This window comes from Polistes dominula, unplaced genomic scaffold (genome assembly GCF_049000335.1).
Source record: "Polistes dominula isolate Pdom_NZ unplaced genomic scaffold, Pdom_raw_medaka contig_83, whole genome shotgun sequence".
NCBI lineage: Eukaryota > Metazoa > Arthropoda > Insecta > Hymenoptera > Vespidae > Polistes > Polistes dominula.
Genome location: NW_028301032.1, coordinates 1,747,728 through 1,765,903, shown reverse-complemented (window position 1 = coordinate 1,765,903; position 18,176 = coordinate 1,747,728). Strand labels below are relative to the sequence as shown.

At 36.0% G+C, this 18,176-nt stretch overlaps 2 protein-coding genes across 7 annotated transcripts in view; one reads left to right on the top strand and one right to left on the bottom strand.

Moving 5' to 3' along the window:
- LOC107069312 (uncharacterized) overlaps window positions 1-1,277 on the bottom strand; it is a 111,980-nt gene extending 110,703 nt beyond the window's left edge. The window contains exon 1 of the mRNA XM_089174333.1: window positions 836-1,277. The gene's annotated coding sequence lies outside the window, so the exon portion shown is untranslated. The remainder of the gene's footprint in view (window positions 1-835) is intronic.
- Window positions 1-18,176, top strand: part of hiw (MYC binding protein highwire) — a 220,257-nt gene that overhangs the window by 120,834 nt on the left and 81,247 nt on the right. The window lies entirely within an intron of this gene.

Here is an 18,176-nt window from a genome sequence, read left to right as displayed (position 1 = left end):
CCCACGGTGGTCTATCTATTAATAGAAACACATGTGTGCGTTCGTTGGCTGGCACGCATGACGAGGGCGCACCCCGATAAATCAGTCATAATAATGAAAGAACGACTCTCGGTAAAATAGTATTAGTTTGAATCCAACGTGACACCGGTATACTTTTTGTTCTTCACTTCAAAAGATCAAAAGATCATTCCATTCTCATTTTATTTTATTTTATTTTTATTACCATTTTGCAACAATGTTTAATTATTCAATCAATTTTTTTCAATTTTTTGTCCTCAATTTCTTCCTCTTCTTCTTTTTCCCCTTCTCCTACATTCGTTTGATTTAATCTGCTAAATAAACAATAAATTAATTCAAAATTCTACAACTTTTGATAGTCGTGCAATTAATGAAAGAATTTTTTGAGTTGAGTGGGGAAAGAAACTGGGGAAAGGGGAGTGGGTTACATTCGAATTCAGTTTAAAAACTGAGTTTTTTTTTTTTTAGCGGGAATCCTAAAATCCCTAGGTTTTGCAATTCCCATACCCTGCAAATTTTTTTTTATCTATCTTTTCTTTCTATCCACCTTTGCGTCTTGAATCAGTCCGAGTAAATTGAGTTTCGATCACTGATTGAATCGCTAAGTTGGACCTAAAGGTTGTGGGATATCGATTCGTGGGTTACACGTTGGTCTGCCCCTTTTTTTTTCTTCTTTTCCCTTTTACACAAATTACGAAACGGAATTGAGAAAAACTGACTGATAGTTTTACAAAAGAAACACAAAAAAAAAAATAAAAAAATAAAATAAAGTAGAAAAATGTTGAGGGGTAGTAGTGTGTAAGACCTTACTACTCACCGTCAAGATATGGCTCGCGAACTACGTGAGTCAGCCTTGAAATTTTTCCCTGATAAGAAGAAGAAAAAGAAGAAATAAAAGTAGTAGTAGAAGAAGAAGAAGAAGAAAAAGAAAAAGAAGAAATAAAGTTGTTTCATAGTAGTAACCACCAACTCGTGTAGGATGTTCACTTTGTTACACGTGATGAAAAAACTAAAACGTGTTTTTATTTTAAACATTTTTTTTTTCTTTTTCACTTAAACAACAACACAATTTTCACTATGCAATGGAATATTTTCGTTCCATTCGTTCGCAATCGCGTAGGTGTCACCCTATCTATACAAATATTACTTCGAATAGTTTTTTTTCTCAATAAGGAAACTATTAACACTCTTTGAAGATTACGAGTTAGACGATGCAGGATCATCGTCTGCACTGCAACTAACATAAGCGACTTTCTTAAGGCCGAAGAACCGGACGAGAGGAGACCCGTTGCCCGTATCCCCGCCACTATTACAAACCAAGAATCTGACTTTAAAGCTTTATTCACAAGTACGCAACATTATTTCATATCTTTTTTTCTAACTTATACTTTAACTTATGAATAAACAGTCCCAATTATTCCAAATATTTTATTCAAAACAATTGATGTAACATTTATAATAATTGTCTTGTTAATAATGTAAAAGAATATGGCTCACACAAGTACCAGAACATTATTGCACATCTTTTTTTAACTTATACTTAACTTATACTTTAACTTATGAATAACCAGTTTCAATTATTCCAAGTATTTTATTCAAAAAAATTGTTATATATTTAAAAATAATTGTTTTGTGTTAATAATGTAACAGAACATGATTCACACAAGTATACTTAGACTAAACTACTTAGTATACATATATATACTAAACACTTTAACTTAAACTGAAATAACCTGTCCCAAATTTTTCCAAATATAATATTGTATTTAGAAATTTTAAATTGATATAACATTTATAATAACTATGTTACTTTCTTTAGTTAATAATTGAAAAGAACATGATTCACACAAGTACTCAACATCATCATTGCATATTATTATTTTAACTTATACTGAAATAACCTGTCCCAATTTTTTCTAAATATTTTATTTGCAAAATTGATATTAATCTTTAAAATAATTATCTTGTGTAAATAATGTAAAAGAACATGATTCAAATGCACAACATTCAATTCATGATAAAGTACTCAACATCATCCTTCCATATTACTTTCTCAACTTATACTGAAATAACCAGCCCCAATTATTCTCAATACTGTATTTCAAAAATTGATACAACATTAATAATAACTATGTTACTAATTATTATATTAATTGTTAATTAATGCATTAGTTAAATAATGTTAAGTAACTTGAATATAATTTTACTGTTTTCTCTTAGCAAAGAAATAGTACTAATTACAACTACAATTGGTATTATATTGTATTATATTTTTATTTTCTTAATTTTATTAGTCCATTGTAAAATGGTAGCAAAGGGGTGGTGCACTTTATCGAAAGAGAGAAAGAGAGAGAGAGAGAGTTGTGTGCCACCTCCGTGAAACTTAATAATATCGTTGACTAGGTCGGGGCAACATTGCTTTCATCAGTTCTCCGGTGGAATGCTCATTATGAAGTTAGCAGGACGGATTCTTCTTCTTCTTCTTCTTCTTACTACTCCTTCCCCACCTCTTTCACCTCCACCTTAACCTCCTACTCCTCTTTCTTCTTCTTCTTCTTCTTCTTCTTCTTCTTCATCCAACCTTTTCATCCTTGTCCGCTAGGGTGAAATTAAATTATGTCGCGATGTGATCTCTCTCTCTCTCTCTTTCTGATTCTTTTCTCTTTTTATTCTCTCTCTTTCATTCTCTTACACAACGCGCTTCTAAATGAGATTATAAAAAATTAGCGGCAAAGCTAAGAGTCTTCTAGCGTAGTCTTCTTGACTTTTCACTGAAAAGAAAACGAGAACATAGAAGTAGAAGAAGAAGAAGAAGAAGAAAAAGAAGAAAAAGAAGAGAAAGAAAGAGGGTGAGTTTAAGGGTGGAGTGGAGTGGAGTGGGGGTCTAGGGCAAAAGGGAGAGAGTAAAAACGAGAGAATGATAAATATTACGGTCTATTCTGTTAAGATAATACAAGGCTTTTGCTTCGTCGAGCAGCTCTATTTGCCTTTATTTCGGGGGACTCTTCATTAAAAGAGAGGGAGAGAATAAAAAGATAAAGAGAAAGAGAGAGAGAGAGAAATTTTTACAAGAAAGATTTTCCACGAATCACTTTGCATTTGAGGATACTAGTTCCTTTTATATTTTCCCGCTTAACGATCGTCATCTTTATTCCATCGAATAAAAAAGTTTCCGTTGACGTTGGTAAAAATGTTTGCATAACGAGGCAAGCTCGTATGTCTGATATTTGCATAGTCTGTGTTACTTCGTACGTTATATATATATATAGTTGTGTCCTTCCGTATTTTTCTTTTTCATTTTTCTCTCTCTCTCTCTCTCTTTCTATCTTTCTATCTTTCTCTCTTTTTTTTTCTCAGTCTTTCTCGTAATCTGAAAAATATTCTGTAAAGTTTGTTAGTGTGCAATGGTTGCTGCATTGCCAGAAGAATGGCGCGAGTTTAGATCTCCTCCGGTAGACGACCTCGGCCCTACGGACGTCGACCTTAAAGATAGTACAAGTAAAGGGAGGGAGAGAGAGAGAGAGAGAGAGAGAGAGATACGCAAAGGAGACCAGAAAGTGTTTGGTAAATCCTTATGGAAGAATAAATGTGACAAAACTTGTTTATACGAATCATTTACAATTAATTACTGTAAAGTTTGTTATTAAAGATTTGTGAGACATATTTTATGAATTATAACCTTTTTACATATTAGTTTGAATTATATTTCCAATGGGTATTTTAATTGCATTGATATAGAATGTTAAGTTAATCATTTTCATCGTCAGTTAATATTTTTTCATCGTCAGTTAACTTTTTTTTCATCGTCATGTATATATCATCTGTCTGTTCAATAAATTGATATCAGCTGTTAAATTTTGTCTAAATGAACTGTAAGATTTGATCTATTTAAAGGTTATCTTAGTTTCTAAGTTCTGTAAGTTTTCAATAGATGGCGTCGTATTTTAATTCAATCAGATTTACATATGATATTGCTAGCCTTACATTTTATATTTTTTTGAGTACTATTATTTTATGTATTTCATTTTAATTTTGATATTATTTCGTGTGTTGTTTTATTTCTAATTTAAATTTCTAAAAATTATTAATAAATATTAATTTTACTGCATTAAATAATTTAGAATTAAATTAAATCAATAATTTATAACAAAAAACATCCTAGTATTATTTATATATTATTTATTAATATATTTTCTTTTCTTCTCTATTATTGCTATTATTTTCTGTTCTGTTTTTTTTGTTGGGTGGGCTTATGGAGGTGGCTGAGTTGGGAAAATGTCCTTGAAGTGAATTCCGGTATCGAAGTGCAATTAAGAAAAGTGATCGGATATTGTACTTTTCAGAAAAATCGTTTTCGAAGTAAACGAGAAACACGTCGCCAAAATAAAAGAGAAAAATAAGAAATAGGAAAAAAGTTAAAGTTAAGTTTGCAAGTGTTGCAGTTGTAGTATCGTCCTATCGAAATCGAACGAGTGTCGTTTAATTAGTGGATGCTCGTTCGAGAGACTCTTATTTCCTTTTTTTTTTGGTCTTTAAGAACCGTCGCAATCCTCTCGATTCGGTTGGCGCCTCTGACGAAGATTCCTCTTGGAGGATCTTCCCTCTTTATGGTCTTTGTCCTCTTAACTCGAGTGTCCAACCTTTTTCTTTCTCTTATACTCTTATTCATGGTAACGATGAATCACTGAAAATGCAGCCAACTTAACCAAACATTGATGATTATGATGATAATAATTGATTGATTACTTTTATAATAACTTTAAAGTAGTTTAATTTAAAAATAATTGTTTATTATATTTTTTATGATTTCATTAAATAAACTTCACCATACTAATTTCTATCTTTCATCATTGTAAATAAGAAACAAGAATAGGAAGTAAATCTAGTTCATTTATTCGGGGATTGAGGAAGGGGGAGGGGTGTTATTTGTGAAACGATTCGATTAAAGAAGCATCCGCTTGGGTTCTCGCCAGGTACATCGTAAAATACACCTTAATTAAATTCCTTTTATGGATGGTCTTTTAAAATCGTTGTTTTCCATTTTACATACTGTTACGAAACAACGGTAGAACTTAAAGGTACAGGGAAACGAATGAATGAATGAATGAATGAATGAATGAATGAATGAATGGAATCGATACGCTAACGGTAAAAGAAAATACCACGTTTAACTAATGACTACTAATTTATTTCGGTTAAGAGAAAGGTGGAAAAGGAAACGGAATACCCTCACCCTCACCCTCACCCTCACCTTCTCACTCTCTCCCTTTACGAATGTCAGGAAAGAGAGACGAAATTACCGATACTGTATTTTAACCTTACTCTATATATATATACACATTTCGTTTTCTTCTAATACAAATTCACCCTCTACTATTTTGTTTTACACTAATGTAATTCCGATGTTAGTCGGTCGTGATCGTAAGTCTCAACGAAGAATTGGTTCGTATAAATTATATATATAAAAAAAAAAGTAAACGAATAATACTTGAGAAACGAACGAATTAATAAAAGATACAAAAATATAAACGCATTAGAGAAAAATAATCATATTATTCGTTGACGAAAAAAAAAAGAAAATAATTGAAGTGAACTTTTTATTTTTTGAAAACGTATTTTTAAACGAATAATACACTCGAGAAATGAACCGAAATGAAAGATAAAAAATAAACGCGTATAAAAGAATAATTATATTATTCGTTGACAAAAAAAAAATACACACACACACACACACACATTGAAGTTAACTTTTTTTTTTTAAAATAGAAAACGAATTTTAAAAGGACAAATTTCTGAAAAGCAACGTAAACGAAGATAGAAGAGGATATTCGAGGTCAATTTATGTCACTGTACACACACACACACACACACACATACACATATGTGTTCCAGTATTCTAGGTACATATAAAGTAACAGTATGCATATAGTTGGTAATGGGGAACAATTTCACGATCGAAGAGAAAATTCTGTCGGTGTGTGTTCATCGTATTATCGGCCTCGAGAACTGTATTTTCGATGCCACCACCATCACCACCTCCTCCTCTTCCTACGTTTACGTCCTTCTTCCCTCTCTTCAACCCTCTCAACCAACCTCCTCTCCCCCCGTCCCCAACCCCTCCTCCCCCTCCTCCCCTCACCACCACCCCTCTTTTACTCTACCCTACCTCGTTCCCACATTCTGTTCCAATGCAATCAAATTACTCGATGTTCGACGCGCCAACGGGGAAACGTCGTTAACCGTGGTGGTTATCGTCGGTGCGTGTCGCGTGTCGCCCTGTAAATCGAGTTTGTACCTTCCGTAACGGTACCCATCGAAAATCGGTATACCAGAGAAGAGGATGAGCGAAAAATAAAAATAAAACGAAAGAGACAGAGAGAAAAAGAGAAAAAGAACAGCAGCAACAGTAACAGCAACAGCAACAGCAACAGCAGCAGCAGCAGTAGATGCAATGTTTCCATCCTAAAAATTGTACCATGGGCTAGTCTTATTCCTTTATTTTGAATCAAAATCCTTATTTTTATATTTTAATCTCTTAGACAGGGTTTATTGTTGCATGGGGTTGTTTCTTTGTACGGTAGGATTCAATGAGAATTATATTTAAACGATAAAACTACGATGTGTTACGAAAAATGGTTGTTTTTTTACGCGAGTACATTTTTCATACAAATTTTACGGTTAAATTATAATTTTTTTTTTTTCAAAGAAATAATACACATATATATTAATTTAAACAATTGACGTAATTAATTAATAATAAAATTAGGTATAATATATTTTAAAAGATGTTATATACGCGGCGCGCGTTGTATTGGAAGATTACATTCGGGAAATCCCCTATAGTTGCGCGTCATACTAGAAGATGGCATTTGCGAAAGCCACTATAGTGGCGCGCGTTGTATTGGAAGATTACATTCGGGAATTCCCCTATAGTTGCGCGTCATACTAGAAGATGGCATTCGCGAAAGCCACTATAATGGCGCTAGTGTCTTAAAGGTTAACTAAAAACTTCCATATTATTACTCCCAATACACTCCTGCATTATTTTGCATATATATTTTTGTTCTGTTTTATTTGTCTTTTACTTTTTTTAGAGGAAGGGGAAGATTTTTGTTTGGTCTTTCATTATACAGTAATATTTTTGATGATACAATGACGTATTATTACATAATTTTACATCAAATCGACGAATATATGAATACTTCTCGTTAACCCTAAAAGTTCAACTGGCGGTTAAGAGAGAGTGGTTGAGGGGTGATTTTTATCAGATGTATGAATTATTGCACGACTTGTTCGGAATTATTAGAGAGCGATTCGTTATCCGTAGATAATGTCATTTTCTCTTCTTTTATTTTCCCCCCCATTTTTTTTTTTTCATTGCACGGCGGCGATGACTTTAACGTAAAAAATTTCTCGTTGATTGCGACGATTATTAGCGACACCGTGAAACGACCCTCTCCACTCTTGTACACCCATCCACCCCTTCGTGTCATTCTCCCTCTACCAACCCGAACATCGGTTAATCGAGTTTGTACGAATTTCGAGCGAGACCCAGGCTTGAAAATGTGATTTTAGTTTTTGTGTAAATTTCGTGTACCCGCCGAATCCGTTTTTTCCTTTTTTTCCTTTTTATCTTTTTTTCTTTTTTATCATATATCGATTTGTACTTTTGATTAGAACGTTTCGCACTAACGCTCTCGTCAAACTTTCATGCATTTACAAAAAAAGAATAGGGGTTGATACATACACCTATACACACCTTTGACGTTTGACAATTTTAGGCTTAGGTTCACTCACACATATCTGTTACAACGAAATTGCAATTGGTGGTGTCCGATTTTATTACACGCATTGATTTGAACATCGATTTTTTTACAAACTTGACAAAAGTTCTTCTAGTCGTAGTGGTTTATAATGAAAGTACAAAAGAAAAAGAACAGGAAAAAATGGTTAAAAAGACGAGTAAAAAACGTATCGATGAAATCAATTTTTCTATAAACTTTTCGTATTAGTTAGAAATTTTGTTACAAAAGAGAAAGAGAGAGAGAGAGAGAGAGCGCAAGATCTCGTCAATCTTTAACAAAAGTTTTTCCTTCGTAAAAGGATATCGATGAAAGAAGATTTTCTATGAGATGATTTTCTCTTATTTATTTTTTTTTTTTTTTGCATCTTCCAAGCGTCGTCGTCGTTATTTTTACAACGAGATCCGGTTAGTAGTTTTTTTTTCTTTTTTTTTTCTTTTTAAAGGAAGAAACGTACCCCCTTATTAAATTCCTTCGACGTTAATTATTACTTAGAACGTAATAGATACGTAAAGATTAAGGGGGAAAGGGGGAAAGGGGGAAGGGGGGGTGTATAGTACAGAAGAGAAAATTCGTTCTTTAGCGAAGTAATCCGAAATATTTGACCTTGAGTTCAATCTCCCCAGGACTTTGGCAAACTCCATCACGCTACGTTAAATCCTACCCCCGTCCTCCCCCACGTTCCTCCATGTCTTCCAAGAGCCTCTGACTAGCCAGAGCCAGACTATGCTTCTCTTCTAAGCCGGGGTTATTGCTGTGCTGCTGCTGCTGTTGGTGTTGGTGTTGGTGTTGGTTTTCTGGTGCTGCGTTGCTTTGCTACACGGTGGTATGCGTTTCATGAAAGATGGATAACGCGTCGAGTTTCCTTATTCAGACTCTTCTTGAAAAAGTTTTTGATAAAAAATCGTTTCGATTAAAAAAAAAAGAAAAGAAAAAGAAAAATAGGGCTGGAAGAAAATCATGCATTGAAAATATAAAAAATAAAATTAAAAGATAGTTCAACCCTTTGACTGATGTGGACGTATGTGTTTGATAATAATATTTGTTAGTGTGGGTGAATCTATTGATGCATATGCGAGTGTTTGTTTTTGTATTTTATTTTATGGGATTATACCATTATTATTTATTAAATAATTAATAAACTCATATTATTATTTATTAAATACAAACATTTATAAAATAGATTAGGTGAAGTAATCAAAATAATTTACAAATATTTTAAACTATGTTTGATAGATGATAGAAGTTGATTAACTTCTTAGGTATTACAGTGGCGCCATTATAGTGGATATTTCGAACGCCATTTTTCTGATTGAAGCGCCACTATAGTGGTTCACTCTATTACTCCACTCGCCCACCATTTGTGTATCAACTATATTATTAATTATTAAAGTAAACTGTCAAATTGTTAAAATATCTGTACCATGTTTTTAATTTAATCATCAACAACTTAATTGCAATGTACTCTCGTAAAAAAACACCATTGTAGAGGTTAAATCTGTATACCCATAAAAATAATTATATATTACTATAAATACAGTTAACCACATAAATAAACCACAGTTTTGAATTTGTAAAGAAAGTCATTTTGTTAATCATCGCGAATCATCTTTTTTTTTTCTTTCAATACTTCGCATCCCTTTTTCGAATATATTTTGAAATTCGTTGAAATAAAGTCACCTAGAAGAAATAACCACTTTGTAGAAAGAGAGAATAAGAAGAATAAGAATAAGAAGAAGAATAAGAAGAAGAAGAAGTTCTTTCCAACCGACCACTTTCATCCATTACGCGAAGCGATTTCAGTAATCGTTGCCGATCATCAATCTTCAAAGACGTTTTTGTGGTACAGCATTCATTATACTAACCCCACTGCTTCTCTCTCTGTCTCTCTCTCTCTCTCTCTTTCCCTTGCTGTTTCTTTCTCACTCATTTTTTTTTTATATCAGCCGGGTTAAAAGCCAATCAGTCTCTGCGACGTCAGCCGGAGAAGAAAGGATCTGGCCATCCTAAAAAGTTGTATCGGGTTGAGGTCTCCTCCAAAGGAACCAACCAACGAGAGAAGTTGCTTTAGTTGAGGAAAATTCTCTCTCTCCCTCTCTCTCTCACACACACACTCACACATACACATACACTTTCTCAATAAACCCCTTTCCCCCTAATTCTTCTCCTATCTTCGTCCTGCTGATGTTGGTGGTCGTCTTGGTCGTCTGGCGTTCATGACACACACACACACACACCCACATATACAGAGAGAAAGTGCGCTTTATCAAGGTTGTAACGAGCTGTCGGCGTTATTGCCGAGGTGTCTCCGTTACCGCGGAAGCTGACGCGGCGTTTCTAATAAAACGATAGTACCAAACTGTATGTGAGTTGTTAGTGGTAGTGGTGATGGTGGTTGGCAAGGTGATGGTGTCTCTGTATCGTGTTAGTATACCAAAGGTTGATCGTCTCTGTGTATGATGGCAATACCACCACCAGGTGGGTGGATGGGTGGTGGTAGTGGTTGCTGGTTGCTATAGTTTTGCGATTTAGTGGTCACCCGGAAAATCTATCCTAACGAAACACGTCAAAAGGTTTCATTTTGTTCATCGTTCAAAACTTTATACGACGCTTTTTTACTTTTCATTTCTTCATCCTCTTATTTTTCTCAGTGAAACTTCTTTTACCCCCCACCCCCACCCCCACCCCCACCCCCGGGTAAGAAATCTTCTTAAAACCGGTTTTTTAAATGAATTATCGAGATAATCGATGTTGTGAAACGTTCGATTACATGTTTTAAAATCAACTTTGATATATCGAACAGAAGATATTAATTTTTTTGTTTAATAACGAATCGAGGTTCCCCCTTTATAATCAACGGTTACTATGTTGAAACTTTGATACAGTATGGTATTCGAAGAATTTCACTGAACAGTACAACCCTCCCGCTGCCCCCCCCTCCTTCTCCTGTTAAGTTCTTCTTTCTCTCTCTAACTTGATCATGTCACGAACGCGGAAAACACAATGTTTGCGTTGGGTTGGCATGTGTAACCGAGACGCGGTTACCTTCGTTGACACGTAACTACTACTACTACTACTACCAACGTTGGTTGCAAGTACACAAATAGAGAGAGAGAGAGAGAGAGAGAGATAAATTCCAACTGAGTTAGAAAGTGGGGAGGAAAAAAAAAGGAACAGTGAAGGAATCCCTGGGTCGAATCGAAAAAGCCACCCCCACCATGAGAAGAAAACGAACAGACATGTTAAACCATGTCGTCTCGTGGTTGACGTTCATCTACGTGCTGGTGTTGTTCATTACCATTTCCCCTATACATCTAGGGTTTTACTCTCATATATGAGAATAATAAGAGTGTGGTAACTCAACGTGTTGAAGTTACATTTTGAAAACGGAAAGTCATCAGCGGTAACGAAGCCGAACAACTACTACGAACCGTAGCAGGGGACAAGAAGAGTGAAAGGTAACAAGGACGAATAGGAGGAGAGCCCTAAGGGCTTTTTGGCAAAGCAACGACAAGAAATTTTGGTCGACACTATTGTTGGGCCTCCGGTCATTGTTCGGTTCATTGTTTCTCGTCACGTGCCGACGAAGGTCCGTTATCCCAAAAGCTTTCCTATTACTTTAAGGGACGAGGATAGGAAAATCACGCGAGAGGGAATGTAAGGAGAAAGAGAACGATAGTTGGTCAAAAGTTTTACCCCAAGCCCCTCCCCCCGCCCCGCCCCGCCCGCCACTACTCTCTTTCTGTCTTTCTCTTTGATATGAGAGAATCACAAGCATAGCATAGGGGTTTTAGTTTTAGAAACGTCGATGATGAATGAATCGTGATCATGTATTAAGCTACCGTTAACTCGAGAACAACCTGTCAGTTGCAATAGCAGCTTAATATTATTATCCAATAGATATTATTATATATCAAATAAAGGTTAATGAAACTAGCGTACAAATTTATGAAGTTTTATCAGATTACTGTGATTTCTGATTTTAATGGGTACTCAATTTTGAAACTAACTTGTCAGAGTGTCTATAAATTCAGTCAGTTTTTATTCATCTTTTTTTTTGGGGGGAGGGATAAAATATTGTCACCAAGCTGGTAGTTCAAACGAGAGAATAATTTTTTTCATCCTCACTAGGTGTGGTGGTATACGTTTATCGTCTTGAAAAACGTGCATGAGAGAGATATAGGAAAGGAAACTTTATTTCCTATCGACAGGTATAAGAGATAAAAAGCGTTCGTGAGTCGGATCACGCGTTACGAGATGACATCGATATCGTAGGCTTTAGTTCGTTGGCTTTCATCGTCCTTTCTACGGTGATATCCCTTCATCATCGTCGATCCCAAGGATAACGATTTTCAACGAGTAATACGATGGGGAAGAAAGAAGGGTGCTTTTCACAATCAATTGCTTTTGGAAAAAAGGAAAAAGAAGAGTAGGTAGGTGTCTCGGTTAAGTGAAGTAAGTTAGAAAAGGAAAGAATAAAAGTTGAGAAAACATTTTATATCGTACGGGAAATATCTGTTTCGATTTCACGTTGGCAGAGGTGGTAATCCGTTCTACACGGCATAGGTGGATCAATGAGAATTTATTGTTTATTTTTATTCTTTCCCGAAACGACTATAAAATGTAAGGGAATTTAAAAGGGATGGATTGTAGAAGACAAAGAAAAATAATAGAATACGTTTCTTTCCTCATCCCTTAACCTTGGTGCATCCTAGTATCATTTGGAAGGATGATAAATCATCGTAGTTCCGGAACCGTGCACTTTCTTTCCTAGACGAGTATCTTTAATGTCTCGCGAAAGTCCTCTTATTCTTTAGAAAAAGAAATGAAAGAAGGGTAAATGAACTCAACTATGGTATAATCCTCTCGGGACTAGGCCAATAAAAGGTGGAATACGCTGGGGAGTATCTTGGAGACTTCATAACGACCGCGAAAGTCAGGAACTGACTATTTCTTTTACTTTTCTCTATCCACCGGACACTTCTCGACACCGAGCCAAAACCAGCACACCAGTAATACCATTGCTAGTAGTAGTAGTGGTAGTAGAACCAACACCATCAACATCACTACAGACATCGTTTCTGACGTAATGCAGGCCCACCAACCTGTCCCTTAACTCGGTATTCTTCCTTTCTCGACTTTACGACAGGTTCTCGTAAAATATCGACTTTGTCCGCCAGTAACGACTCCTTTTATGCTTTCCGAACTTTTATTCTTCACCAAGTCGAAGATCTTAAAACATTCCGCATAAAAGTTCCTCTTCAACTTATGCTTCCCTTTCCCTTTTTCCTGAATAAGAAAAAGTTTCAAAAGTTTTCTTTTCCTCGAACGTTATCAAATTTCGTGGTTTCAGCCCTATAATTCATGGTATTCATATTCGATCAAACGGATCAATTCTCTGTACCGATCATATCCGATCCTATCCGATCTATAACACATATTCATATATATATAGAAACCCTTTCTCTGGATGTCACTATTTCGCGTAGCCAATTTCGCTACGGTGGTTCCCCACGGAACCGAAGCAAACGTTTGGGGGAGAAAAGGGTAAGGGAGAACAGTATTAGAGTGGGGGAAGAGTGAAAATCGAAAATAGCCCTCTCGCTAGCCGATTAGTACCGAGGCATCAAGCGCACGTTCCCGAACGCATTTCGATTCATTTTCTTCGTCGATTTCCGGCCAATTATTGGCATGCTCCGGGCGAGAGAACAGCTCACCGATAGGCCGACCGATTCAAATTGGATTTTCAAAGCAACCCTCTGCGCACTACCTCTCTCTCTTTCCACCACCCTTTCCCTTTTCCTCTCTTTCTCTTTCTCTCATTCCAAACCCCAACCCCTCACCCTCACCTGACACCCCATCTCTTTCTGTTCTTCACTCTCCGGGTTTGCTTTCCATCCCCTATTTTCTATCTTTCTCGTTCGCTCGGAAAAGGACACCGAATCACCCAACCCACTCACCCCCTGACCCACCACCCCCGATGATCGTTCCCATTTGTTATCACCGGATCTAATTGCCAGGACGAAATGATGCCGAGCGGACAGAAATTACGCTATACGTATATCCGCTACGCGTTTCCCGTGATTGCTTTATGTCGTCGCTTGCTCGTAACCACCACCACCACTACCACCATCACCATCACCATCACCTACGCCTGACTGCCTGACTGCCTACCTGCCTGTCTCGCACCATCGATAAAACTAAACAATGTTGGAAGAAATATACCCATACGATTCACATGTTTTTGAACATGCTCGACAAAAGGTGGAAGGTGGTAACTCGTTTCTAACAAAATTGTAACCCCTTCCACCGTGTTTCTCACACCCCTGTGCTATTATGTCACGGATGTTTGTTTTTCGTCGATGGCAACTTTAACGACAGCGATTAACATTCCTACGATTGTTGGTGCGTTATCAACGCACAACGAAAAAAAAAGAATTGCAATTTTAATTGGTTTTTTTCCTACGTGAAATTTATTGCATTAAATCTAGTGATATTAGTAATTCGGTTTACGTAATTTGTATAAATTATTTGAAAAATACATACTTGCGATTATTAGATTTCTTTATCTACATTTTATATTCTATTATTTTAATATTTATTATTTCAATTGACCCATTATACATGCATTTGTTAATTTTCTCTCTCTACAACTTCGGAAAAAAGTTATTTTGCAAATATTAGAATATAAATTCAATGCTTGTGAGTGCGTTATGCGTAGCAAACATATGCAAGTCCGCGAATATACCAGTAACCTAGTTTCGTTCAGAAAGAGGATAACAACAGATTGAAATAGAGAAATTACTTTTGGTCCAGCGAACATACTTGTCTCGGTTGAGGGAGAGTGGGGGGAGGGAGAGAGAGGGGAGGGGGGGTCATTGCTTTGCATGAGATTCCTATTTTCGAGAAATATCAGAGAGTTTCTAGAACAATCTAGCCGATGTTGCTCGGTATGTGGGCAAAGAGAAGGCAGACAACATAATTAACACGTATGCAAATTCAAGTGAGAGAGAGAGAGGGAGAGAGGGAGAGGTAGTATTAATAAACGTAACGCACATTAACTCGAGACTATCGAGTATTGTATTACGCCTGTGCGCTTTAGAGAACACGTTGACGCGCGTTACTGGAATATTGATGCGAGTTATACGTTATGACATTAATCTAAGCGGCTAACATAAAGACAACAAATTCAATATTTCATTGTAATAATATTTCCTTCCGATAAAAATTAATTGTATCGTTTAATTTAACTTTTTTGATACTACTGCCACCTATTTGTGGCATTTACTAAACAATCCTTGGGTCCTACCGCCATTTAATATTAGTCGCACAGATCTTACCGCCGCCTATCGGTGGCGTCCCCTAAACAAAGGTATATTCTTCGATTCGCTAATGAGTTTATGATGTTAGCGTGAAAAATTTAAATTGCATAATATCAAAATTCGCGTAATCGTATAGAATACGTTCGAAATATTAATGTATAAATATAAATTACAAATATTAGGTCTTTCTAATGTAATTCTTAACCTTGTTAATACAACATACACACGTATCATAGTACTTTGAAAACAAAACTTAGTCTGTTATTGTACTTCAACGTGTTGGTACATGATGTCTAACTCGTGTTCTACAACTTTTAAATCATGTTTTCTTTTTAATCCGGATTTTTATCAATCAAAACGATTTTTCTTTTCTATTATTGTTACATGTATATTCTCTTTGTATCTTGACGTTTCTAAACCCGTTTATTCTAGATATGCATATACACGTCGTAGAATTTTATCGAGCGTGTAGAACCCAACTCCGGACTAGGGTCACGCGAATTTCAGCGAGCCACGAGGGAAGAGAAGGAACATTGGGATGGGGTTGAGGGTGGGGGTTGGTTGGTGGTGCAACGTGACCTCAAAATCAGTATGCAAATTCAGGGAATAATTATTCCGAGTGTCCGTCTCTGTCCCGGTTTCCCGCGGATCTCTCTGATTTAGGGTTACTACCGATTCGCAAGGTTGCAAGCAACCCAGCCAGCCTGAGCACGGGAGCATACACCACCGGATACCAATCTACGACAGTTTCTACATCGTGTACAACGTATCCTCTTCCTCTCTACATATGTATGTGTGTGTGTGCTTGTGTTTCTCTGTTTCGTCCTTAGAGAGAAGCAGATCCAAACGGATGGTCTCTGAAGATGCAGCCAGCAGTTGGATATTAAGAGAAAGACAGAAACATAAACGTGAATCTTATTCAACAGAGGAACGTTTAACGTCGTTAAATATGGATGTCCATAAAATAACCATGGTGTACCCATGAAACGATGTTTTAACTTGAAACGTCATGCTAGTTATATTTAGTTAATATATATTTGTATTTCTATTTATCTTCTTTCTCTTTTCATTATATTGTTCATAGTTCATTTATCAGAAAGAGAGGGATAGAGGATTATATTCACTCTCTGCAAACGGGAATGATATTTGTCATACTAGTACTAGCTTCTGACAAAACGACGAGGGACAGTTTGTTGGAAGTAGGTACGAGTAACACAAGGCTGACTCTAGTGGAAAGAGAGGGTGGATACGGGGTGGTTGGGAAGGGGTTGGATTTATTGACCTGCTCCGACACGGTAAACAACGGCTAGAGCGTGGAAAAGCATTTTACTCGAAGTTACGTACGTCTGATCGTGCTTAATTAATCGTTGCTCCATTACCATTCGACGCCTAGTTTCAAGTTGTTATATTATATTTTATTTTATTTTATTTTTTTTTACAAAGCTTTATAATAACTTCAGTTTTAATAAAAAAAGTAAAACAATACTTTTCGTAATACCAGTTACTCGTAACTAATTATCCGATTCTTTTAATGGTATTATCAATATTTGTAATAATACAATTTACGTTGTTAATTGCATTGTACAAATGTTCAACGTCAACAACAACAAAAATTCATCTTCATTCGTTTCGACACGTGTTTTAATTGGTTTTTTTTTCTTCCGATGCCAATTCATTATATGTAAAATTGAGGTTAGGTTCGAAGAAGAAGTGGAAGAAGAAAATAAATAAAATCGAGGGTGAAATGGGTGGTTGATAGAAAAAAATATTGAAAGACTTCATCTTTACCCTCGTCATTCTCATCGAGAGAAGTCCAGACGACTGGTATATATATATATATATGTAGAAGATGAGCGTGAATAAGGAAGAGGGTTGGAGGGTAGTAACGAAAGTTAGATATGTGTAAAGCTAAATCCGTGTTTATGAGGGTGATAAGGACCGTCATTAGAGATCCCACAAAGGGAAGGAAGGGTACGCTTTTTGAACTTCCTGACGAGAAGAGGCACTTTAGCAAACATAACTTGATATGTATCAGTGTTTGTTGTACTCTCGGATTGTATAATAATCGATATCAGAGGTTATATATTTCTCAAAGTGTTATCGACTTTTAGCGGATGCATTTTATCCGCTTATATTCAGCTTAATATGAAGCTTATAATACGATTGTTGATATCAATACGTGTTATATCTATTAAAATGATCTATATGTTTTTATAGTTATCTATATATTGCATATATATATATTGTTTAAAATACTATGAACTAAATCATGTGTAGACGTTTTATTGTTAGTCAATGGTGTCTCATGTGACACACGTTTGAAATACGACGACCATTTTGTATCGTATAAAGAAAAGAAAAAAGAGAAAAAGAATAAGTTAGGTTAAAATCGCAAAAGTCCTTCTCGTTTATATCCCTTTTTTTTACCTTAACCCATCCCCTCCACCCTACCCCACCACGAGGAAATGACAAACGAGCGCGAATACTTCTCCATCTTTTTTTCTTCTTCTTCTTCTTCTTTTTCTTTTATCTCATTCTTCCAAGGACCTTCTTTTTTACTGTTTTCTTTCTTGGAAAATCCCGAGGTCGGAAGGGTTAGAAGGCAGAAAAAGAGAAAGAGAAAGAGAGCTTAGCCGTAAATTTATTTTCTGGGGGTTTTTTTTTCTCTTTTTGTTTTCTTTTTTTCTTTTTCTGGCGGAAGTCTCGTCCTCCTTTTCGTGGAAAATCCTCCAGGGTGACTGGACACTCTAGTTTTCATTGTTTACGGTTGGCCAGAACTCGATGGAGCCAAGGGACGACGGTCAACTCTCTTACATTCTCCATTTCTTTTTCTTCTTTGTCTTTTTCTACCACCTACTACTACTACTACTACTACTACTACTTTGCTTCCTCTTGAAGAGGATAGTTTGACCAGGTCCATTTCTCTCACAAGCGAATAGTGTCTCGACCCCATTTCGTCTACTTTTCTCCTCGTTCTTCAACCACCATGACCGTATAACCTGGTGTGTACAAGTTGACCCTACCCTTTTATTCG